The sequence below is a fragment of the Bubalus bubalis genome, chromosome X, assembly GCF_019923935.1.
Source record: "Bubalus bubalis isolate 160015118507 breed Murrah chromosome X, NDDB_SH_1, whole genome shotgun sequence".
Taxonomy (NCBI): Eukaryota; Metazoa; Chordata; class Mammalia; order Artiodactyla; family Bovidae; genus Bubalus; species Bubalus bubalis.
In genome coordinates, this window is record NC_059181.1 from 113,013,725 (window position 1) to 113,041,152 (window position 27,428).

Consider the following 27,428-nt stretch of genomic DNA (forward strand, 5'->3'; position numbering starts at 1 on the left):
AAATGTTTCTAGCTAAAATGTACATAATGTAAACTCCAAAATGGCCCTGTATTTTACCAAATGCTTTTTTTTTTTTTTTGCGCACACCTGAAGGAACAATGCGATACGGGCCTTCTGTTTCTGGTCAAGATCTTCCCTTTCAATCAATCAGGGCTGCGATCAAGAGTAGACCAGGAAAGCAGAAAGCACAGCTGTAAGCTTCCAAAATCACTGGACCTAGTCAAATGATCTTCCAAATCCTATAAAAGAGCACTAATGTACAATACACATTGATTATATGAGCCCTCATTATCCTACATATAGTAAGCAATGCACACTAGCAGCCATACCATTAAGACATTTTTATTTCTATTAATCTAATAAGTTAACTTTAATAAGCATTAATTCAACATTTAATTACCAATAATTGTGTTTGGCTTCTTAGAGTCCTAAGGAACTCTGGGGAATTTATTTAGTTTTCCAGATCTCTGAAAAGTATTTTTTTTTTCCGGGAAATGAAAGCTGGTATCTGGTTTTTTTCTTCTTTATAAATTTCCCTGTAGCAAAGACCATCAGAATCATGCCCTTGACCTGAGAATTGCCCTCATGTGTATACTCGTTCTTTAGAAATAGCCATTGTAAAATCAAAACCCCTGGAGATCTCAGAAGGAGTTTCATGGTAACAGTCTGGGGACCAGAATACTCTTGATCTTATTTTCTGGGTTTTAAACCTCTCCAACCCCTCAAGATAACACCCTAAAAAATTGAGGTTTATCTCTGAAGTGATTGGAAATCACAAAATATCAATTCTTGTGGTGGTGGAAAAAGGAGGGAAAAAAAAGGGTGGGGGGAGGGGGAGAAGATTTATTTGTTTGCCTTGAGGATCCAAGGCCTGTTTATGGGCTCCTTGTATGGATCCAAACATCTGACATTTCTTTATGCCAACTAATGGAATGAGTCAACTTTGACCCTTCTTTCTGCTCTGCCCCTCCCCCATTTCCTTTCCCAGAACCAGTAGGGTGGAGCCCTGTTAGAAAATCCATTCAGCCTTAGTGTATTGGTTATACATTGTTGAGGGAACCATTACCCATTGTTGAAGCGGTTGTGTAAAAGTGCTGAAATGTGGTAACTTCTCATGAGTAGAGGCCCTTTTCTTTCCTATTGAGAAACTGTTCAATTTAAATGTGCCATTAAGGAATACAGGAGGAATAATATGTTAACCCTTGTCCCCCTTGCCCCAGAAATCATAATCTATTTGGAGGGCTAAGAGAAATATACAAAGAATTATGATGAAATAAGTAACAGGGCTGTCCCCATAGCACCTTTATGGGTTGTGGCTAAATCTGATGAAGACACGGACATGCTGATTGGGTTCAAGCTTGTAGATGGGGTTTTTTCATATTGATTGTAGTGGTGATTACATTTTTGCAGTTGTCAGAGCAAGTTGACTTAAGGGGATAGATTAATATTTGAAACTTCCTGATCGCTTTCCATCTTGGCATCAGGTTGTTGTTTTACCTGCACTCACACCAGAAACTCTCATGTTCAGTCACTTCTTTCCATGTTATGTATTTACTCCTGGCTTGATCATGACTGAAACTACTTTTTTCACTTCTGTTTGGAAATCATTGTGATGCTGAGGCAGTTCAAGGCTTAATCTTGTCTGTGCTTAATTATGATATTTAGTTACAGAAAAACATTTCTGTTTTTCCCAATCTATGTTAATTAGAGCCTTGGGTCTGACCTCCTAGCTGTGGATCCCAGGGTATTTGTTCCTTAACAAATTAGCCGAGAGTTCCTGTTCAAGTTACACTAAATCACAAACTGATGAGGGTGACAGCTTCTACAGTGAGCTGGAATTGCATGTTTTGTTGATTTTTGACTCTATGGGCCAAATTTCTCGACAGAAAACATAAAAGACAAGAGGTATTGCACATCTGCAGATAGTCTGAAGTAAGATCACAGTACCACAGTGACAGCATCTTATTCTTTAGGCAAAGGAAATATTTAGAATTTTCTAACAACAGTATCCAAAATATGTAAACATTGTTAAAAATATTATATAGTGAAATATCCATGTATATGTTTATATTCATGGGTAGACATTTATGTAAAATAATACTTATATATAATATATTATTAAGTATATAAATATTAATTATTATATTGGTGATTGTATACAAAATATTATATATTATTATTTGATATTTTTTAAATAATATATAATATCATACTCTTTGTGACCCCATGGACTGTAGCCTGCCAGGCTCTTCTGTCCATGGAATTCTCCAGGCAAGAGTACTGGAGTGGATTGCCATTTCCTGCTCCAGGTGATCTTCCTGACCCAGGGGTCAAACCTGGGTCTCCTTCATTGTAGAGAAATTCTTTACCATCTGGGCCACAAGGGAAACACACACACACACACACACACACACACACACACACACGTATATATCCATCTCTCTGTTTGCTTCTGTCTACCAAGCCATCTTATGGGACATTTCTTAAATTTTGCTTCGAATTCCTAAATACTTTCCCTGAAACAAACATGCCATTGGTCATCTGAGCCCTTTGCTCCTTCAAGCAAAATTAGTAAAGCAAAACAGCTGAAGTTGGAATATCGACTAGATGTCAGGTTTATGATTAATGATTATTTACAAGTTTGAGGTACTGGGGTTGACAAAATATTGAAAGAGTGGGCCTGTATCAGTGAGGAGCAGTGTAAGAGGATTAGAATATACTAGGCTTTGGAGTACAACAGCCTGCATTTACATCCAGGGGCTGCCTCATTACTCCTGTGGGCAAGATATTTAATTGCCCTGAGTCTCATTTTTATTATCTGTAAAATGGGGATAATAATAGCAGCTACCTTAGAGGATCAGTAAGGATTACACAGAATAAACCTTGTGAAATACTTAGCACAAAAGGTTAGCTGTGTTTTATATGGTTTATATACCATACCATATGGTTTATATGGTTTTATATACTGTTCAAATAGAGCTGCCTTGGCCAAAGAACAGAGCTGACTGAAGCTGGCAGACAGCAAGAACAGTTGGATGAGTACAGTAAATGCCCCTCCTCATTGTGCCATGTGCCTTGAACTGGGATCGCGTATGAAAGAGTTACCCATGCTTGCCTCTTAGCTGAGGAAGTATGAGTCTTTGGAGTTTGATGCCTTTGGGATGTTAATATTTCATGTGATAGTGGTTATTTGTGTCCTTTATAATTAATAAAGAACTATTAGAAATAAAAAAGAAGATAGTTAAAAAATTGACTTATTTCCCTATATTATCTTGATATTAGTGAATCTGAGTACTTACTTACCATGTCTGAATAGTATTGAAACCTGCCTGGGGACAGTGACTGAAAGTATAATTTTGAATTTTAAATATAAAATCAGTGAAACAAATGTTTTGTGGTGAAAGCTTCCTCGCTTTCTGGCTGATTAGATCTAGATGGCTGAGAATGAATATTTTGAGGGCTCATGTGACAGTGTTGCACGATGTCTGTTCTTGGAAGTTACTGCTTTGGAAAGCAAGTAGCATATATGAAACTGGTGCTAGATGCTTAGTCGCTCAGTTGTGTCCAACTTTTTGCGACACCATGGACAGTAGCCCACCAGTCCATGGGATTTTCCAGGCAATAATATTGGAGCGGGTTGCCATTTCCTTCTCCAGGGGATCTTCGTGACCCAGGGATTGAACTCACATCTCCTGTGTCTCCTGCACTGGTAGGCAGATTCTTTATCACTGAGCCACCTGGGGTGCCCCCCACCATGTGAAACTGAGATACTAAATATAAGGAATGAACTCGACCTCTCATCATTCCATTTGACCCACTGACCCTGGTCACAGTGAATGTTCAGAAATGTCAGGGAGCCATTGCATGAGTACATAGTGTTTAATGAAAGGGTCTGAAGACAAGTTCTTGTCTTCCAAAAGGGAAGAAGAATAGGAAGAAATCCAACTGTAGAAGACTATCCCCTCCAATTCCATTCTGCGTATATAGGGAATTTCATTCTATGACAATATTGCCTCAGGATATAACTTTTTGCACAGAAGGCAATGGCACCCCACTCCAGTGTTCTTGCCTGGAGAATCCCAGGGACAGGGGAGCCTGGTGGGCTGCCGTCTATGGGGTCGCACAGAGTCGGACACGACCGAAGCAACTTAGCAGCAGCATAACTTTTTGGCGTGGCCAGTACTATATTCAATTATTTAAACAAATTTTTTAAACCATTTTATTGACACATTGAAAGCAGTCCATATTTAATGTATACAACTTGATGAGTTTAGGGTTTAGTATACACCCATGGAACCATCACAGCAATCTATGCCATACACATTTCCATCACTTCCCAGTTTCTTCCTGTCGTGTTCCTCTAAAATCAATTTACACATCCTGTTTTTTTCCCTTTCAAATTTAATTTTATTTCAGCTTTAGTGAGGTATGACATATAAAATTATGAGAAATTTAAAGTGTATATTCATCATAATCATTTGATATACCTATTTATTTTGAAAGGACTTCCCTCCATCAAGTCAATTAACACATCCAGACCTCAAATATTTATCTCTGTAATTTTCTATTTTTTGGTGAGAAAGTTCTATTCTCTTAGTAAATTTCAGATACAGTAGGATTATCTATCAACTATAGTCACCATGTTTTACATTAGATCTTCACAGCTTATTCATCTTAATAGCTGAAAGTTTGTATCCTTTTGCCTCTCCCTATTTCCCCAGCCCCAGCCCCTGACAACCACTCTTCTACACTTTTTTTTATGAGTTTGACTTTTTATCATTCAGATTCCACATATAAGCAATACCGTGTGGTATTTGTCTTTCTTTGTCTTATTTCACTTAGCATCATGCTGTCAAAGTCCATCAATGTTGTCACAAATGGCAGGATTTCTTTCTTTCTCATGACTAAATAGTATTCCATTATAGATATAGATATGCATGCAAGGTAAGTCACTTCAGTCATGTCCAACTCTTGGAGACCCTCTGGACTGTAGCCCACCAGGCTCCTCTGTCCGTGGGGATATTCCAGGCAAAAATACTGGAGTGGATTTCCATCCCCTCCTCCAGGGGATCTTCCCAACCCAGGCATTGAACCCAGATCTCCTGTATTGCAGGTGAATTCTTTACTGTCTGAGCTACCAGGGAAGCCCCATGTATATATAATATGCATGTACTACACATATATATACATACATATATGTGTGAGCATATATGCATGCATGGGCTTCCCTGGTGGATCTCTGAGTCATGAAGATCCCTTGGAGAAGGGAATGGCAATCCACTCCAGTATTCTTGCCTGGAGAATCCCATGAACAGAGGAGCCTAGTGGGCTACAGTCCATGGGGTCACAAAGAATTGGACATGACTGAGCCACTAACACTTTCTCTTTTTCATATGCATGCATACCTATGCATGTATATATAATACACATGTAATATATACATATTGGGGATTCCCAAGTGGCTCAATGGTAAAGAATCAGTCTGCCAATGCAAGGAGACACAGGAAACCCAGGTTTGATCCCTGGGTAGGAAAGATCTCCTAGAAGAAGAAATAGCAACTCACTGCAATATCCTTGCCTGGAGAATCTCATGGACAGAGGACGCTGGCAGGCTATAGTCCATAGGGTTGCAAAGAGTTGGAAACGACTGAATGACTAAGCACAGATATTTAAATTTTAGAGCAGCACACATTCAATATTAATTAGAAAACAATATATTAATATATAGATTTGGGCTTCTCAGTTGGTGCTAGTGGCAAGGAATCCACCTGCTAATGCAGGAGATACAAGAGATGTAGGTTTGATACCTGGGATGGGAAGATCCCCTGGAGAAGGGAATGACAATCGACTCCAGTATTCTTGTCTGAAGAATTCCATGGGCAGAGGAGCCTGGCAGGCTACATTCCATGAAGCCACAAAGAGTCGGACATGGCTAAGCATATATATAGATTACTATGTCATGCTCCTAACATGGTTGTTGTTTAGTCCCTCAGTCATGTCCAGCACTTTGTGACCCCCATGGACTATATATAGCCTGCTAGGCTCCTCTGTCCATGGGATCCTCCAGGCAAGAATACTGGAGTGGGTAGCCATTCCCTTCTCAAGGGGATCTTCCAGAACCAGAGACTGAACCCAGGTCTCCTGCTTCAGGTTTCCGTTATTCAGCATTGTAAATAGAACTTCAGTAAGCAGTATTATGCAGGTCTGGCTTTTCTTCCTAGAGGATAAAATTCTAGAAGTGGAAATATTGGATCAGGGGTTATGAACATTTTTATTGCTGAGTGGACTGCAAGGAGATCCAACCAGTCCATCCTAAAGGAAATCAGTCCTGGATATTCACTGGAAGAACTAATGCTGAAGCTGAAACTCCAATACTTTGGCCAGCTGATGCAAAGAATGGACTCATTGGAAAAGACCCTGATGCTGGGAAAGATTGAAGGCAGGAGGAGAAGGGGATGACAGAGGATGAGATGGTTGCATGGCATCACCGACTCAATGGACATGAGTTTGAGTAAACTCCGGGAGCTGGTGATGGACAGGGAGGCCTGGCGTGCTGCAGTCTGTGGGGTCGCAAAGAGTCGGACATGCCTGAGCAACTGAACTGAACTGAACCGACTGAATATTACATTGTACATATAGACAGCACATCTTTTTTATCCATTCATCTGTCAATGGGAATTTAGGTTTGCTTCCATGTCTTAGCTCTTGTAAATAGTGCTGCTGTGAACATTGGGGTACATGTATCTTTTTGAATTAGAGTTTTCTCAGTATATATGCTCAGGAGTGGTATTGCTGGGTCATATGGTGGCTGTATTTTTAGGTTTTTAAGGCACCTTCATACTGTTTTCCCAGCTCCCAGGGTGGCTCTGCAGTAAAGAACCTGCCTGCAATGCAGGAGCTGCAGGAGTTGTGGGTCCGATCCCTGGGTCAGGAAGATCTCCTAGAGAAGGAAATGGCAACCCACTCCAGTATTCTTGCCTGGAGAATCCCCATGAACAGAGGAGCCTATAGACTAGGCTATAGTCCTTAGTGTTATAAAGAGTCAGACATGACTGAAGCAACTTAGCACATAGGCACGCATACATAGTGGCTGCACCAATTTACATTCCCACCAACAGTATATAGGAAGGTTCCCTTTTCTCCACCCCCGCCCCAGCATTTGTTATTTGCAGACTTTTAGTATCCCCTGAAAAGTTTTGCTCTTTTGACAATTAAAAGATATCAGGAGTTTCTAAATGTTTATTCCAAAATATTTTCCCTTACTTCTCTGTTAGCTATTACTGATGCATTTGGAGATGTTCCAGTGTATAAGGCTGAATCTTTGCCATTCAGGAAGTTTTGTGGACAGGGTGTCTCTCAAAAATAGGAACACCCTATCCCTTTTTATTATTGCCACTTGAGCCTAGGCCCAGGCAGTGATTCAGCCCCTGCTGCCAGGGAAGGAGGGTATGTCTGGGTAGAAGAGTATGTCCTGGGTATGTTCTGCATTTTCAATGCTATTCTAGATAGTCCCAGAGAAAGCAGAACAGTTGTTTGCCTTGTTTCCCTTGATGTCACTGGGTCACTGGACGTGGATCCTGGAAATGTCAGACAGCTGGTTTGTCATATGAAGGGAGCCCTTCCAGAAAGGTACATTTCTGTGGAAGAGTCTTTGTCTTGGCTCACGTGATTCTTGAAGATATTTACAAAATTATAACCCATTCTCCTTCAGGAACTTTCAAAAGTTTTCATACTGGACTTAATTATTTGCCTGACTTTATGGGTTCTGGGGCCTATTTTATCTCTTTTGAACTATGACCAAAAGCCACATTGAAACCCAAACCAGAAATAATGAAGGATTTTGGCTGCTCAAGAAATATTGTGAACGGAGTTCAAGGAGTGTTACTGAGATACGAAGGAATGAACACAGCGTGACAATGAGGGTGCAGTGTGTTTGGAGGAGCAATGTGGTTCTGAAAGTGGCATTTTCTGCCATCGTTCTTAGCTGACATTATTGTAATCACAGAATGCATTGTGCACAGTGTTGATTCCAAATCACAGAAGGGGAAATCAACTGTAGAGACATTTTTCATTATGGTTTGAGGATGGAAGGATCATTACATTATCCTATAGATGGTTTTGTTCAAGGAAATGCCCCTGATCCTCCCTATATCCATCATAAATAGATTCCAATCGCTTCAGGGACATTGATCTGGGTCTCACTTCACTTCCCCTATGTCCTGTGATTATGAGAAACCCAAGCCACGCTCTGTCTCGGATGAGAAATCATTGTCCCACCAAGTGAATCCAGTAATTTTATCAATTCTCAGGCTCCTCATGAAAGAACCCATGAAGCAGCTGACTAATGCAAGCTGCAGAGCTCCTCCGTGTTTCTGAAAGAGGATTTCTTGATGTCAGTGCTTTGAGCCACAGGTAGAGAGCAGAGAGGGTGGAAAATTCACCTGAAAGCGCTTATTCATTTTTCGAACCAAACAGTCTGCCCCAAAACCAATTTTACCCTTTCCATAACAATAAATAGCATATTAAAGTTAAAAAACAAAACATGGAAACTAGGCCATTTGTGATTTTCTTCATTCCAATGCACAATAGTTGGAATTTTCATCTGATTGGAAAAGTCACTCACTCCCAAGCTGAGATCTACCTAATATGCCAGGTTTAATAACCAAACTGCTGCTGCTGCTAAGTCGCCTCAGTCGTGTCTGACTCTGTGCGACTCCATAAACGGCAGCCCAACAGGCTCCCCCGTCCCTGGGATTCTCCAGGCAAGAACACTGGAGTGGGTTGCCATTTCCTTCTCCAGTGCATGAAAGTGAAAAGTGAAAGTGAAGTCGCTCAGTCGTGTCCGACTCTTAGCGACCCCATGGACTGCAGCCTACCAGGCTCCTCCGTCCATGGGATTTTCCAGGCAAGAGTACTGGAGTGGGGTGCCATCGCCTTCTCCGAATAACCAAACTAGGACCTCCCCAACCCAGGGTTTAGAATGAAAACAGTGACATACCTCTTGAAGTCTGGGAGGCAGCCTTGAATGGAGCTGCTTCAAAAGCCAAAGTGGAGTTCTGATGGGCCTTCTCTGAAAGAATTCTAATTCCCACTGCTATTACCTAATTACAGAAAGCAGCATAAAGAGTGAATCAGAGATGTGACCTTTCTTCCTTCTTTTCTGACAGAATTCACAAACATTTCCTCTGGCTTTCAACAGAGTCTCTCAGTGTGTCCTCAGGGAGAAATATGGCCTTCAGTCATTGTCACGTATCAACAGGGAGAGAGGAATAAGTGCCAACTGCATACTCACGGCTGGATGGACTCTATGAATTACCACACAATGACAGGGCCGGCTGTTAGTATTGTTGAGAAGAAGCAAAATCCCTGAAAAGAAATTGGAAATTTTCTGTGTGTCAAAGAGTAAAATACTCTGATGTGTAGAGTGCACCTTGAGAGTTTATATCCTTCACTGACTTGAATGAACACTTAGAGCATTTTCAAAGTGCCTTAAGCAATGCACCGTTGGTGAGTTTGTCAATACAGTAAATAGCATATGCAGCTCTTATTAAAGTTTGAAATCATGTCTTCCAAATATAAATATTCAGGCTTTTTCAATATGCCTATATTAAGCTTACGTGCAGTGCCAAGCCTACAATTATAGAACCTAAGATCCTCTATTTGCCAAGAGAAGATGTCAGTGTAACTCTTCTGCTTCTGGCTGTTTCCACGTTTCTTCCTCCATCCATGCAGCCTTAGAAGAAAAATGTAAAGCATAGTCTTACATTTGAATAACACTGTGTGTTCTGGCCTCAGTTACTTGATCCGAAAACAGCTTTATATCTCCCTGCCTCTTCCTGGATTTGTGATGATAATCAAGAGCAATGTTATAGACAAAAGTGTGGGTGGTACCTGCTGTGTTCCCTCTTGTATCCTCAGGGTCAAGCCCATAACAGGTGCCCATGAGAAATTAAAAAAAAAATGTTTTATTGCTCTTGTACTTTCAAATAAATTGGCTTTGATTGTTTTTCTAAAATCACAGAAATAAATATTTCCTAAGGAAAAAAAAAGTGTGGGTGGTTATAGCTTCAACTACAGTTGAAATATTTAGCTATTTGGAAACATTTAGGGATTGCAGTATTTTTTTAACTTTTTATTTTGTATTAGAGTACAGCCAGTTAACAATGTTGGAATAGCTTCAGGTGAACAACAAATGGAATCAGCCAAACATATGTATGTATCCATTATCCCCCAAACTCCCCTTGCATCCAGGTTGCCACATAACATTGAGCAGAGTTCCCTATGCTGTACAGTAGGTCCTTGTTAGGTATCCATTTTAAACAGAGCAGTGTGTACATCTCCGTCCAAACTCCTTAACTATCCCTTTCCCCCTGGCAACTCTGTTTGTTCTCTAAGTCTGTAAGTCTTTTTCTGTTTTGTAAGTTCATTTGTACCATTTCTTTTTAGAGTCCACATATAAGGGATGCCATATAATATTTCTCCCTCTCTGTATTATTTTTTTAATGTTTTTAAACTATCTATATTTTTTGGTATTTTGCTGTTTGAAGAAAAAATCATCATACTCATAGCTTAGTCCTCTGTATCTATATTAGGTGGAGATGGGGACACAGAGTTATAAATAAATTGGATGACTGTGACTGTACACCCTTCAACTGTTTGTCAAAAACAAGCCCCAATGCCTCTTCCAATATTTCCTCAAGTGAAAGAATTAATTCTTGCTGTTTCCAGTTCCATTCAAGCCCTGATGTTAGTTCAGCTTCCTGTGATTCACTGACTCTAAATTCGTTCATTGATTTATTCCACACATGTTTGCTGCTGCTGCTAAGTCGCTTCAGTCGTGTCCAACTCTATGTGACCCCATGGACAGCAGCCCACCAGTCTCCCCAGTCCCTGGGATTCTCCAGGCAAGAACACTGGAGTGGGTTGCCATTTCCTTCTCCAATGCATGAAAGTGAAAAGTGAAAGTGAAGTCGCTCAGTCGTGTCCGACTCTTCACGACCCCGTGGACTGCAGCCCACCAGGCTCCTCCGTCCATGGGATTTTCCAGGCAAGAGTACTGGAGTGGGTTGCCATTGTGTTTATGGAGCCCTAATTCTATGCCAGGCTCTGTGCTGTGTGCTGGGAACATCGCAGTGAACACAGCAGATACTGTCACTGTCTTCATGGAGTGGGAACAAAACCTGGATCTTCCATCGTGTTTGTCCCAGTGCTCAGCGTAGTGTCTGCCGCACAGGAGAACTTAGCCATGTTTGATGACTAGATGACAAACAGTTGAATGAATTAGTATATGACTGAGAAAGTGAGTGATATGGTTCTCTGCAAGTTTAGACTTCATTAGCTCCTGGCACCTTTGTCTGCCAATTATGAACCTCACTGTACAGTTTATCATATCATGGTGTCACTTAGGCATGAGCTGTTGAAGAGTCAGGAAAGCAAGTTTCTCTGTGTAAAGAAAAGAGTTCATCCTGAGTATCTAATTGGCTGGTTCTCATGTCAGCATCTTCTGCATCACCCAGCCTCTTGGGAGCCCCTCTTTACTCTGGCTGCCAGGAAACAGCGCCTCCTTTCTGAGCCCCTGGAGTGAGTATCTGGACTTTTGTAGAAAGCATGTGGGCTACTTAATCTTAATCTAATCCCACCGTCTATATTTGTTCTGTTTTTTATGTCATTCTGTTATGTTTATCTTCTCAAGCAGCCTCACATTTTGTGACAGAACAAGACTGACTTGTAAAATATCACATAGAAGTGCATGTGACATGAAGCCATTGACTTTCACAACCCAGACTGATGAAGCTTTTCTGGTTAGCTTACTTCTTGAACTCTGAACGTGCTTTGCTGAAATACTTTATATTTTCAAATAAATGTACCATGTAGACTCAAATCAACAGATATTAATTTTCAAAAATCTTCTGGGGTATTGAGAATCTAAAAGCATTTTACAGGCTCAAGGACAGTTGGACTATAAAGAAAGCTGAGTGCCAAAGAATTGATGCTTTTGAACTGTGGTGATGCTTTTGAACTATGGGCAAATCCAGATTTGCCCATATTCTCCTGCTGAAACATTTTCTAGTACTTGGTAGTGTGGTGGGCAATCAAAAAATATTTGCTGAATTGAATTATACTGCATGTTTTCAGTTCAGTTCAGTTCAGTTCAGTCACTCAGTCATGTCTGACTCTTTGCGACCCCATGGACTGCAGCACGCCAGGCCTCCCTGTCCATCACCAACTCCCGGAGTTTACTCAAACCCATGTCCATTGAGTTGGTGACACCATCCAACCATCTCATCCTCTGTCGTCCCCTTCTCCTCCTGCCTTCAATCTTTCCCAGCATCAGAGTCTTTTCAAATGAGCCAGTTCTTCACATCAGGTGGCCCAAGTATTGGAGTTTCAGCTTCAACATCAATCCTTCCAATGACAATTCAGGACTGATTCCCTTTAGGATGGACTGGTTGGATCTCCTTGCAGTCCAAGGAACTCTCAAGAGTCAGAACAGTCTTATGGACTCTGATGGAGAGGGAGAGGGTGAGAAGATTTGGGAGAATGGCATTGAAACATGTATAATATCATGTATGAAACGAGTCGCCAGTCCTGGTTCGATGCACGATACTGGATGCTTGGGGCTGGTGCACTGGGACGACCCAGAGGGATGGTGTGGGAGGGAGGAGGGAGGAGGGTTCAGGATGGGGAACACATGTATACCTGTGGCGGATTCGTTTTGATGTTTGGCAAAACTAATACAGTGTTTCAGGTTTAAAAAAAAAAAAAAAAAAAGAGTTTTCTCCAACACCACAGTTCAAAAGCATCAATTCTTTGGCACTCAGCTTTCTTTATAGTCCAACTCTCACATCCATACATGACCACTGGAAAAACCATAGCCTTGACTAGATGGACCTTTGTTGGCAAAGTAATGGCTCTGCTTTTTAATATGCTCTCTAGGTTTGTCATAACTTTTCTTCTAAGGAGTAAGCGTCTTTTTATTTCATGGCTTCAGTCACCATCTGCAGTGATTTTGGAGCCCCCAAAAATGACGACTGCCACTGGTTCCACTGTTTCCCCATATATTTCCAGTGAAGTGATTTGACCAGATGCCATGACCTTAGTTTTCTGAATATTGAGCTTTAAGCCAACTTTTTCACTCTCCTCTTTCACTTCATCAAGAGGCTTTTTAGTTCTCCATCACTTTCTGCCATAAGGGTGGTGTCATCTACATATCTGAGGTTATTGATATTTCACCTGGCAATCTTGATTCCAGCTTGTGCTTCTTCCAGCCCAGCGTTTCTCATGATGTACTCTGCATATAACTTAAATAAGAAGGGTGACAATATACAGCCTTGACGTACTCCTTTTCCTATTTGGAACCAGTCTGTTGTTCCATGTCCTGTTCTAACTGTTGCTTCCTGACCTGCATATACAGGTTTCTCAAGAGGCAGGTCAGGTGGTCTGGTATTCCCATGTCTTGCAGAATTTTACAGTTTGTTGTAATCCACACAGTCAAAGGCTTTGGCATCATAGTCAATAGAGCACAAATAGATGTTTTTCTGGAACTCTCTTGCTTTTTTGATGATCCAATGGATGTTAGCAATTTAATCTCTGGTTCCTCTGCCTTTTCTAAAACCAGCTTGAACATCTGGAAGTTTATGGTTCATATATTGTTGAAGCCTTGCTTAGAGAATTATAAGCATTACTTTGTTAGCGTGTGAGATGAGTGCAATTATGTGGTAGTTTGAGCATTCTTTGGCATTGCCTTTCTTTGGGATTGGAATGATAACTGACCTTCTCCAGTACTGTGGCCACTGCTGAGTTTTCCAAATTTGCTGGCCTATTGGGTACAGCACTTCCACTGCATCATCTTTCAGAATTTGAAATAGCTCAACTGGAATTCTATCACCCCCACTAGCTTTGTTTGTAGTGATGCTTTCTAAGGCCTACTAGACTTCACACTCCAGGATGTTTGGCTCTAGGTGAGTGATCATACTGTCATGATTATCTGGGTCATCAAGATATTTTTTGTACAGTTCTTCTGTGTATTTTTGCCACCTCGTCTTAATATCTTCTGCTTCTTTTAGGTCCATACCATTTCTGTCCGTTATTGAGCCCATCTTTGCATGAAATATTCCCTTGGTATCTCTAATTTTCTGGAAGAAATCTCTAGTCTTTCCCATTCTATTGTTTTCCTCTATTTCTTTGCACTGATCACTGAGGAAGGCTTTTTTACCTTTCCTTGCTATTCTTTGGAACTCTGCATTCAAATGGGTGTATCTTTCCTTTACTCCTTTGCCTTTAGTTTCTCTTCTTTTCTCAGCTATTTGTAATGCCTCCTCAGACAGCCATTTTGCCTTTTTGCATTTCTTTTTCTTGGGGACGTTCTTAATCACTGCCTCCTTTTCAGTGTCACAAACCTCTGTCCATAGTGCTTCAGGCACTCTGTCTATCAGATCTAGTCCTTTAAATCTATTTCTCACTTCCACCGTATAATCATAAGAGATTTGATTTAGGTCATAACTGAATGGTCTTGTGGTTTTCCCTACTTTCTTCAATTTAAGTCTGGATTTGGCAATAAGGAGTTCATGTTCTGAGCCACAGTCAGGTCCTGGTCTTGTTTTTGCTGACTGTATAGAGCTTCTCCATTTGGCTGCAAAGAATATAATCAATCTGATTTCAGTGTTGACCATCTGGTGATGTCCATGTGTAGAGTCTTCTCTTGTGTTGTTGGAAGGAGGTGTTTGCTATGACCAGTGCGTTCTCTTGGCAAAACTCTATTAGCCTTTGCCCTGCTTCATTCTGTGCTCCAAGGACAAATTTGCCTGTTACTCTAGGTGTTTCTTGACTTCCTACTTTTGCATTCCAGCCCCCTGTAATGAAAAGGACATCTTTTTTGGATGTTAGTTCTAGAAGGTCTTGTAGGTTTTCCTAGAACCATTCAACTTAAGTTTCTTCAGCATTACTGGTTGGGGCATAGACTTGGATTACTGTGATATTGAATGGTTTGCCTTGGAAACGAACAGGGATCATTCTGTCGTTTTTGAGATTGCATCCAAGTACTGCATTTCAGACTCTTTTGTTGACTATGATGGCCATTCCATTTCTTCTAAGGGATTCGTGCCCACAGTAGTAGATATAATATGGTCATCTGAGTTAAATTCACCCATTCCAGTCCATCTTAGTTCGCTGATTCCTAGAATGTCGACGTTCATTCTTGCCATCTCGTTTGACCACTTCCAATTTGCCTTGATTCATGGACCTAACATTCCAGGTTCCTAGGCAATATTGCTCTTTACAGCATCAGACCTTGCTTCCAGCACCAGTCACTTCCACAACTGGGTGTTGTTTTTGCTTTGGCTCTGTCTCTTCATGTTTTCTGGAGTTATTTCTCCACTGATCTCCAGTAGCATATTGGGTACCTACCGACCTGAGGAGTTCATCTTTCAGTGTCCTATCTTTTTGCCTTTTCATACTGTTCATGGGGTTCTCAAGGCAAGAATACTGAAGCGGTTTGCCATTCCCTTCTCCAGTGGACCACATTCTGTCAGACCACTCCACCATGACCCATTTGTCTTGGGTGGCCCTACACAGCATGGCTCATAGTTTCATTGAGTTAGACAAGGCTGTGGTCCATGTGGTTAGATTGGTTAGTTTTCTGTGATTGTGGTTTTCAGTCTGCCCTCTGATGGAGAAGGATAAGAGGCTTACTAAAACTGCATGTTTTACCTCCTAGGATTTTCTAGGGAAGTAAAACCCCAAACCCCAAATCCTGGTTCTGAGATAAGTGTAGAACATGTTCATGGAGGGTTAAAATTCAGATCTGTCAGTGAATCCAAGAACTGTTGTTTCTTTTATGATTGTTGTTGTTTAGTTGCTCAGTCATGTCCCACTCTTTGCGACCCTGTGGACTGTAGCCTGCCAGGCTCCTCTGTCCATGGGATTTCCCAGGTAAGAATGCTGGAGTGGGTTGCCATTTGCTTCTCCAGGGGATCTTCCTGATCCAGGGTTCGAGCTGAGTCTTTTGTGTCTCCTACATTGCCAGGCAGATTCTTTACCACTGAGCCAGCAGGGAAGTCCTTCTTTTATGATGCCACACCCCAAATGGTTTCTAATTTGAATGAATGAGAAGACCTTATGACAGGTCTGATTTGCTCTCTTCCACTTCTTTTTACCTGATTATGCTTATGAAAGAGCAAAGCAGGAAATTACTAACAGAAACTGAGGATGAATGCAGTGATGCTCAGGTTCTGGATCTCCAGATACATAGCTTTGATACCCAAGTGATTAATTTTAATTCTTACCACCCTGTCTATAGTGATGCCAGTTAGAAGCATGGCATGCAAGGTGTCACCCAATAAAGGAATTTTCTCAGGGAATAAACTAACAGCCAGAAGGTTTTCCTTGGAGTGGAGGGAGTAATTAGAGCAATAACTTTTAAAGACTTCATTTCAGAAAAGTTCATGCTTTAATATTCAAATAATAATTACATTAGTCTGTAGATTAGTCAGCTGAAATATTAAATCCTTTGGCAAAGGCTTAATGAAAATTGTCATAACAATGCCAAAAAGAAGTCTTATGGTTGCCTTTTAAATACTAAAGGAATTCCCCATTGTTGTGATAAAATACAGATGTGGCTTAGAAAGAAAGTTGCATAGTGAGCAGAAATAGAATATATAATTAGAACAAAGAGGGCCTAAATCAAATTAATCTTCATCTGACAGGAACAGTTACATTTACATCACTGAGTGCAAAGTCATAGCCAAAATTGAAATTAGAAACAGATAATTATGATAAGAGACGACACTTATGCTGACTTTTCTCATGCATAATTGGAAAGCATACAAAATGCAATGCTTGTTCTAATTAGAATTAGCATTAAAAGATGCCAGTTTTGATGAATTCTGGGTTTTGCTGTAAAATAAGTTGTTTAAATAATTGAACTCTGGACATGCAGATTTATTTGCTTGTTTGTTCAAGATCAGAACAGGAAGTGAGTTCAAGAATACAGCCTTAATAGTAGCAGTGATAAGAATTATGTTCATTTTTTTTCTGTTGATGGCTTAGTATAATTTTACTGACTTTGTTTTGTTTCTTTTTGTGAGAATCTGCTTTTATTTTTAAAATCTGCCTTTCATCTCCTTTTGCAAAGTCTCTTTTTGTATGTGTACCTACATACACACATGCATTATAAAAACTAAGGGTCCAGTCATTCACTTGGCATGTACAATAAGTGTTTTTGACAGTTTCAGAAATGCAGATGTCAAAAGACCTTGTGAAACAGTCCTGTTTTTTCATCTTGAAGTTCAAATTTGCTATTTCTGAATGACTGTACTCAAAGGGAAATTTTGCTTCCCATTGACAAAGCCTTTTGAAACAGTTGTTCCTGAATTCCTCACTGGAATCAGTCTCTTTGACTGAGTGACATTTCCAGTGATCCCAGCAGTTGAGAGAAGCAGGGTGAGGTGCTGACCCAAGTTCTGGGGCTTCTGAGTTATTGCTCTGATACTCTGTATTCTTTGCTTTTCTTGATCTCTTGTCCTGTTTCTCTCCTCTTATTTTCTTTTTCCTTCTCAACTTTTCTTTCTTCCAAGATGAAGCTTCCAGTCTCTTCAATAGCGGTGGTAGGCTTAACTGCCTACCTAGATATCCAAGGTTCCTGAGGGGTAATTTCATTTTTTTCCATTAGATTCTCTTTATTATATTGTGGTGCATGTTACTGTGGATTGTGAAATGCCTGACGCCATCTTTGTTGGAAATATATCGGTTCTGGCAAGAGAGGTGGACCCAGACACACCAAAGGAAAATTTTTCCAAAGTCCCTTACTTCCTTATTGTGGGTAAAGAGTTTTATCTCTGCATAAGCAAAGTATACCTTAGTTGCTTTCCAAAAGTAGATGGATTGGGGTTTATAGAACCCCTTTTTGCATAGCATATCAGAGTTTTGTCTAGAGTAACATTGAATGCCTTGCCATCTAGGGCCCTTTGTAACATTGCTAAGGATTGCTATGTGAGGTTGTAGATTTTCTTCCTCAGAAGCTGTGAGGGTTCTGATCTGTCAAGGGTTATTTATTTAGGGTTATTCTGCCCAAGGGTTCTCTAATTCTGTGATCCTGTTCATTGTCAGCTTTCTTTGCTTAGTGTTCTTTCAGAATTTTCCAATGCTCAGAAATGCCAGAAGTACTGACGTGTGGATTTCCCCTTGATTATGGGTAGTATTATCTTTCCTTGGTCACCACATTTTTGTTTGGGTTCTGTTTTTGTTTATTTCGTTAGTTTTGGCCAAAGGGCAAAAAGCAGAAGAGAAAGTAACTAGTATCTGATTTTAAGGATCACAGCCATAGATATCCCAAATGCCATCTGAATATAACTTCTCAGATGATTATTATGTAGGTGATACAATTATTGCCAACATGGATTATAGAAATGATTCCTTTATTGTACTTGGTGTTTTAAAAAAGGCATTCAGAAAGGAAAGAGGATATTCAAGGCTAAAATGAAAAATGATGATTTATCGTAAGATCCAATTTGTATTAATGCAGATTATATAGATTAAATGATTGCAGTCAATTAAGAGGTAGTTATAAAAGCTAAGCATTTATAAGTTCTTAAGTAAAAGGACTTTGATAAAACTACATCATGGAAGAAAGCATGACTGTGACGTAATGAGTGGCATCAATGTGACCATCCCAGGAAGATGTCTACTGTGAAGAAGCAAACAAAACACCTCCAATGCTGGACTCATAAGAGAGTTTTCAGTTGAGAGATTTAGATGTAGAGGCTCACCAACAAAGGCCTCTAGCATCCTAAAGCCCTGTCTTAATGGAGAGAGGCATTCCAAAGCCTGTGATTCCCTATATCCCTGAAACCGCATGCTGAACAAATGAATTTGCTGAGAACTTAAAAAAGGCTGACAAACAAATCACAGCCATCTTGATAGAGGGTGATTATTGGCATTACCAGCTCAGTTGCTTATTCTTAATGAAATAAGACAGCTTGATTTTCACAACTTGGCTTGTAATGGAGGTGAAGGATATTGAATGCCTTTTTAATGAGTGATACTACACAGCTATATAGCCTTTTACATTTGCAGATATCATCCAAGGCAACTGTATTTCATTTTCTTTCTAGGGCTTCTGTGAAGTGAGTCATGATAACTATACCCATTGTATAGAAAGAATGATTGTAAATTGTGGCTCCAATATAATGAGATTTGATAACATAATCGGAACGCTTATCTCCTAATGGCCAGGGTCCCTAGGAGGCTGGCTATTAACACACTGGCTGGTGCCTCTCTCAGGCCACATGCCTCATTTGGGTTGTTCCTTCTGCTTGGGACATTGCATTTGGGCTCTCCCCACTCTCCTGCTTGAGTGAGTGAGTGCGTGAAAGTCACTCAGTTGTGTCCAACTCTTTGTGACTCCATGGACTATACAGTCCATGGCATTCTCCAGGCTGGAATGCTGGAGTGGGTAGCCTTTCCCTTCTCCAGGGGATCTTCCCAACACAGGTGTTAAACCCAGGTCTTCTTCATGGCAGGCAGATTCTTTACCAGCTGAGCCCCAAGGGAAGCCCAAGAATACTGGAGTGGGTAGTCTATCCCTTCTCCAGAGGATCTTCCCGACCCAGGAATTGAACTGGAGTCTCCTGCATTGCAGGTGGATTCTTTACCAACTGAGCTATCAGGGAAGCCCTACTCCCCTGCTTGGTGAACTCTTACTCACTGCACAAAAGCATTCTCCTGGTCTCCTTCCTGAAGTTTTCTCTGTTCCCTTTCCAGCACCATGCCAGCTGTTCCTTCCTGTCTTCCCTGGCCCTGCCTCCCTCTGTTCCTATGGCTGTTAGTGCATCCATCATGTAGACTACAGCCATCTCCTCACCTGGACTGCCCAGACTAAACCAGTAAAGCCTTGTGGCCCCTGCATCTGGGACTTGTGTCCTATGTATATGCAGCTGGCCCTCTTCCTCAAACTAGGAGCTGAGATTAAGATCTTCATTAATTCACCCCTCCAGAACTGTACTCACAGGTCCTCAGAGATGCAAGCCTGCTGTCCCAACTGCTGTCCTTACTGAGGATTTCATAGAGTATCTTGTTGGCGGGTGAGTTCTTTTTCCAAATGGAACAAAACTGTGTGTGTGCGTGCGCGTGTGTGTGCACACACACTCACACACACACACACACACACACACATTTCTAAGTCATTGTGGTCTGTAGGACCTTTTAGTTTGAGAGGACTAATGGCTTAGGCTACAGATAAGTGGCTTAGGCTACAGATAAGGCTTTTCCATAGATATCACAGGAAGAATAAATTCCAAAGAAAAGTTGCTGTCTCAGGTAGAGACTGGGACAAGACAAAAGTGCAGCATTTTGGGTGCACTGACCAAGATGTCTTTGCTTTGGTGAAAAGTTACAGGGATATGTTTTTGTTTACTTTTATTATTTTAATACCCCATGTGGTAGTCATTATCCTCCCTATTTTATTTGTATTTATTTATTATAATTTTTCTGGCTGCACTGTGTCTTCGCTGTAGTGCTCAGGCTTCTCTTGTTGCAGAGCAGGTTCTCTAGAGCCCAGGCTCAGTAGTTGCAGTGCATAGTCTTCTCTACTTGTGGTACACAGGCTCAGTGGCTCCATAGCATGTGGCCTCTTAGTTCCCCAACCAGGGATTGAACCCGAGTCCCCTGCATTGGAAGGTGGATTCTTAATCACTGGACCTCCAGGAAAGTCCCGTTTTGTTTATTTTTATTCAGTGGCATGTGATTCCTCCCAGACGACACAGACTTATGAATCAGATCTTGCTTACATCTCACTTCTTTTTTATCCCAGACTTTCTTCTTGAATTCTCTTCTACAGCCCTTTGAAAGAGGTGGTGTTCCCTCCCACTTGCTTCCATGGTCAGGGGTGTCTAACTCTTTGCGACCCTATGGACCATAGCCCACCAGGCTCCTATGTCGATAGAATTCTCCAGGCAACAATACTGGAGTGGGTTGCCATTTCCTCCTCCACTTACACATGAGAAAGTTGAGCTCCAGAGAGGCCAAGGAGCTTGGTGTCCGTGCAGCTGGAGTGCATATCACATGGACCTGGCACATGGGCAGCCTTTACTTGGAGACTCTGCTTCTCTTCATCTCTCTCAACAAAGTGGAGCGGGCACCCTGCTGGAGGGAAACTTGATTGATGAAAACTCATACTACAAAACATTAATTAGGTTTCTTTTTAATCGCACAAAGGTGTGCCATAAAAACCTTGACGATGTGGACTTGCTTTGTGGAAAGCAAGATGCACCTTCCATGTGCAGGGACTCTTCTGAATACTTGGGGAGAAGAGGCAGTGATGGTGACTGGTTTTCATGAATGGCCAGAACACAAATCTGTAACAGAAGAGACTAAGGTGACAGATAGGGTGTCAGGCAGTGCTGACAGTGATTATTCTTGTTCCCTATGGATAAACTTTAAACAGTTTTTTAATGCCTGCTGCTTTATGTCCAAATGTGTCCTTGGGTGATTTGGTCAGAGATGTAGAGCCATTTCTTAGTACACAAGGGACTGCCCTTCCACCCTGGATGTGGCTCCCATTCCCCTCTGGGACTGTCGTTTCATTGGGAATCCAGAACAGATGCTCTGAACATTTGTGGAGCACGCCAGGCATTTTGGAGTCACATGGAAAACCATGTTCCTCCGACTCTGGTCTCGAAATTGATGTAACAGCTTCCAAACCTAGGCCCCTTCTCATTACTCTGATATGAAATTTGGGGCTGACTTCCAGGAAAGATCCCGAGATTTTTAGCTGTCCAAATGGGAAGTTCATTCCAAAGAAGTCCATTTTACATTCAAGTAAAAATGTTTTTAGAACACTGCCATCTCTGCTGCTGCAGGCAGTGCTTTCCCTGTGAATGTGTCCTTTCTCTATGAGTCCAGTTTTCAAAACAAAATTCATCCAGGCCAGTTCAAAGCCTTTCCAAGTTATTTGCTCATCCATCCATCCAGCATACACTTGGGCAGTGCCTACTATGTGCGAGTACTGGAGTAGAAGTCAGTAATGTGTGGTGGGGGAAGGCCTGAGAGAACAGAAACTTATCCTGATTGGACTGGACCCTGCCTTCATCCAGCTTGCAGATTAGAAGAGAAAATCATGTGTGTGGCAAGATACATGCACAAACCACTATAATTCAAGCTAGAAACTGCTATGAGAGGTACAGATGAACTCCATCCAGGGTTATTGGGGAAGACCTCAGAAGTGGGAAATGATATTTGATCTGAATTTTGAAATATCTGTGACATTTCTAATTGTGGAGTTGGAGGGAAGTATGTGGTTTCAAGGGCAAAAGGCACCCCAAGTGGAGTAAATATAATGAAGAGAAGGATGAATGGTGGTGTGTGTGTGTGTGCTCAGAGGTGTCCAACTCTTTGTGGCCCCATGGACTATAGCCTGCCAGGCTCCTCTGTCCATGGAATTCTCCAGGCAAGAATACTCAAGTGGATAGCCATTCCCTAATCCAGGGGATCTTCCCCACCCAGGGATTGAACCTACATCTCTTATGTCTCCTGCATTGCTGGGCAGATTCTTTACCACTGAGCCACCTGGGAAGCCCATGAATGGTGGAATCCCATGCAAATTTCAGTTGCATCATAAGTGATATTACTAAGGTCATCTATGATCCAGTGAGAAATCGAAGGGATGACCAAGGCTCCTATAGTCTGGAAAGCCCTCAAAGAAGTCTTGAATGGAACATTTGAGGGGGCTGAATGGGGCAAGCCACTCATGAGGATTGATTTTAAAACATATTTTAACACGGAGACTCCCTTGGCCTGCTTGGGATACCTTCTGGTTTGCACACTGCAATTATTTGCAGTTCATACAGTATAAATGCATTTCATTGCAAGTATATTCATGCAAAAACTAGTGAACATTGCAGTATTGAAACCGGAATCTTTAGAAGAGCCTGCCTGCAAGGTTGGCTCTTGGCTGGCCTCTGGGAACTTGGCCTTGAAGACATTCCCTAACTGAAAAATTTGGCTCATTGGGCCTAGACTGTTCCTGCAAACAATGTGATTTATGTTAAACACCTACTTTCTTTCTGGGAGTCTGGAATTTAGGTACAGGTTAGGCAGAGTGCCCACGTGGCCAGCCCCCACACCTTGAGTGCCAAGTCTCCAATGGGCTGCCCTCAGCAGAGGCATCACAGGCCTGTGACCACATTTTCACTGTTGGGACAGAATTTACTCTGTGTGGCCCTTTGTGGAAGGGAAAGAACATAAAGAAGCCTGCACATGGATTTCTCCAGATGCCACTTGTGTCTTTCCCCTTATTATATCATCAGTAACCTTAGCCATGACTACAACTCTATGTTGAGTTCTCCGCCAGTGTGGGTGATTTTATGGACATGGCAGAACAGGAGTACAATGTGCATGGGACTAAATGGCTTCTTTGTGTCATCTAAGAGAAGGAAATATCAGTTTTCAAATACAAAGTAATAGAAGGACCTAATGATTTGCCACAAACAGGACCAAGACTTGCATCTCCCCTTGTCACCACTTTCTCCTCTTTTCCATCTGTAGTTCCAAGAAGATGACTCCTCATTTCCATATTGTACTGTGGTAATGAACATTCCTCCAACCCATTGAATTCCTGGAATAGAAGCCACCTTCGAGCCCCTTCACCATTTTGTCTGTGTTGTGACTGGCAGTAATCCAAGTAAAGACAGTAGTAAATATTTTTTCCTCCTTTCACACCAGGTGATCTTCAGTCAATCTGGTTGCTGACTCATTTGCTCTCTAGCTGTAACAGATGTTGCATTTGGAGATGGAAATCAATGCTACAAAATATTACAAGAGGAGAACTTACAGAAAAGTGAACCCAAATGACTTCCTGCTTAATTAATACAACAGGATCTTGGCCTCTTGTTATCTTGGGTTTTTTTTAATAAATTTCAAGGGAGGTAATTTTAGGCAGTCAGTTAGTTCTCTTGAAGCCCATACATGTGTCCCGGTTATCTGGGGGTTGTGAAGATAGGAAGACGACCCCAAATTGATAAAGGAAAGATCGAAAGTTTACTTGCAAAAGACACCTGCAGAATTCATGCAAGACTGGATGTAGGCAGGGGACTGCTGGCCCTGCAAATGTGTTTTTTGACCCATAATAGGTTACAGCCTTATTTAATAGGTCACATTTCACTGCTTTTATGGGCACCCTTACATCTTCTTTTCAGGGTAATTATCTCAACACACATCTGATGTGGCAATGTAATTGACTCTTGCTTTGGTACAGTTATAGGTTAATGAACCAGACTGACATTTTTAGACTAAATCACTCATGTTTTGTTTTTGAAATGAAATAGAAATGTATTTAGAAGGCAATGCTTGATACATTAAAAATTCTCAGATGGCTGACAACTTTGATTTCTCATCCTTTATGCATCACAGTGTGTAGCCATGAAGAAAGGATTATAGAGGCATCTGAAAGCAGCTTGGATGTTTGAAATGTAGAATCCAAGAGGAAAGAATGGCAAAATGCTGTTTTTGATGAGTTTAACGTTGGCTGTTGAAAATACCATGTGATTATTATAGAAGAGTGGTTTTCATTTTCAAGGTTTTTCTTTTCACCTGAGCACCCTATGAATTTCAGGTATAACATTTGGTTACTTTAAAATTTACATCAAAAAGCCTTTTCAAAAGTCTGTTTGGGATGTAATCTTTTTATCCTCTAATGAAAGCTATGTGATGATTTCTTTATCACGAGTTTCCAAATAGTTGAAGGCAATGAAGAAATAAGAGATATCTAGGCTTAAAATTGTGACTGAGAAAAAAGATGCCTTATACATTTTAACTTACATTTGTTTGTACTGTGGATTCCAAACCAACATAAGACAAAGTATAGTATCTAATCATCCACCCATTGATTAAGGAGCAATTGTTATGTATGGTATAATCATTTTATGTTTTAAAAATATGTATGTTTAAAAACAAAAACACTAGAAGACCATATGCCAAGATGCTAATTCTAGTAATTTCTAGGTGGAGGTCTATAAAGTCTCATTTTTCATTACCTGTATTTCCTAAATTTTATATAAATACCATGCCCTTTTTGTCATAAGATAAAATAAGATTATATATCTTGTTTTTAAAAAGAAGTAATTCATGTGGTAAACTATGAAAGTAATAATAACTATACATTTAATTGTGGTTACATTTTTTTCTCAAATCTTTCTGAGGAGAAAGTGACCCTCCAATGAAGGCCATTTCCAGCTCTTATTAACTAGCCTCTTATAACCAAATTGAGGGCCAGGGCAATTTCACAAGCACTTATGAAGAGGATAGCCTCCAGAGTAGTAAATGAGATTCATTCCTGAAATATGCAAAATTGGGAAGAGAATTAATCAGAATGACAAATGCAAATGATGAGTATGCTATAGAGATGTAAAGCTGCTGTTGAAAAAAAAAAAACTGTTGTCAAAGAGTTGGTGAAATTGGCTCCCATTTCAGGTGCAGGGAGATTTTCTGGTGGAAAATAAGTCAGAAGGTAGTTTTTTCTCTTTGTGCAGGGTGAAAACCATCTAGGAAAGGATGTTAGCTCTCCAATATTCCTCCTTATTAGAAATATATAGAAAACAGGGATGAGGAGGCCCCCAAATTCACAGGAAACTAGTTTTCTCTCTGGAAATCACAGTTAGAAGCCGTTCATCTTGGGAAAGGTTAAAGTGTGGGAGACGAGTGACCTCCATGAAGGAAATATTGAAGGAAATAACTTTCAATAAGTTATTTCACATAGACGGTTTTGAGCTTTGGGGAGAAAAACCTCTATTTCAGAGTTTTCTCTTCAAATGAAGATGCTGGACACATCTTGAGTTATTGTGGACACAACCAGGAGCACATACTGGTCAGAAATGGTGAGTCAGGATTACTGCCTATATCCTCTCATTTTTTAACTCACTTACTATTAGTGGTATATGTCCCAGCTTTCTCCAAAAATGAATTAATGCAGCCAAAAAACTTAAGAGGAATATTATCACAGCCAATTGACATATTGACTTAAAAGTTATACAAATTATTTAGGAGGAAGGGACATGTCAAGAACCTCATATACAATCACCAGCCACAATTGGGCACTTATTTGAGTTCTGATGGGTGTCTTTTAGCGTGAGATAGATAGTATTTTCTCCTTGTTGGAAGACAGACTGACGTGGAAGAAAATAAGAGTCTGGAGAGATGTGTGTCTAATGCCCTATTGACCCATACTGTTTTCCTGTACTTAGTGACAAACACTTTAATGGTCTTCTCTCTTCCTCTACTTCTCCCTCTTTCTCCCCACTTTGCTGACTTCTTATCCTCCCTTATTCATTAACCTTTCTTGTCTTTCCCATCAGATTTAAATCTGTACAAATACACGTAGACTATATAGTTAGCAACTGCCATTGGAATACTGATAGCCATTGCTTTAAAAAGAACAACCAGATTGTCAAAGAGCAACCTGTATAATCCTGGAATTCCTCTTTCCTTCTCTGTTATGTTTAGGGGAACATAGTCATTTTGCCTTGGGGGAAATTTCATTTCTTTGGCCTCAGACCAGTAGGTTGGAAGTGTAGTCGATTACTAACTGGTCAGGCTGCTCTCCGCAGAGCAATTACCCAGTGCTATTTCTTGTTCTTAAGCCAAATGTCAGAAAAAAAATCAGTAACTGTTTCATCATGTAATGAACTTTGGGGGCCTTTTGAGTTATTGGAAAGAGTGAGTTGGATTTTATTGGACTGGAACCTGTAGAGTATTTTTCATCGATTGGTTGGTTCAGCTCTTTGGCTTGATTCATTGTAATTATGAACAATCAACACATCATTATTTTGAGTGATTATTCATGCAAATGGATCTGCCTTCAGTAAAAAGTTCCATCTTGGAGTGGAACCTCCTTTGTTCTTTTAGATATGGTTGATATCAAGAAAGGCATTTGTTATAAAAGTTGATTAACGTGGCCAGGAAAGAGTTGTTCACTTCTTTCAGTTCACAAATTCCTGCAAGTTATGCAAATAAATTCTACATGAGATGCATTTCTTTCACATTATCTGAAAATAGCTTATAAAATTAGAACTACTGAAACTGACAGGCTGGAATAGTTATGACCCCTGTGCTAATGTGTCTATTGCTGTCCTCAGTAACACATGATAAGTGCTATGTAAGCACTACCCTTTTTCAGTCTTACTCATTTGGAAGCTTATCACATTGAATCTGTGAGGCTAGCTAACCCCATTTTCTAGCCGAGCAAAGTGAGGTCCAAATTGTTTGGTTTCTGATGGCTGCTGTAATAAGTTACCCCGAACTGAGTGGCTTAAAACAACAGAAATTTATTCTCTAAAAGTTCTAGAGGTTAGGAATAAAAGCTGAAGGTATCTGCAGTGCCCTCTGGGGGCTCCAGGGGAGAATCATTCCTTGTCTTTCCAGCTGGCTGCTGACAGTCTTTG

General features: G+C 40.7%; 1 protein-coding gene across 11 annotated transcripts in view; it reads left to right on the forward strand.

Annotated features, from left to right (window-relative positions):
• Window positions 1-27,428, forward strand: part of AFF2 (AF4/FMR2 family member 2) — a 539,621-nt gene that overhangs the window by 278,114 nt on the left and 234,079 nt on the right. The gene's annotated exons all lie outside the window — the stretch shown is intronic.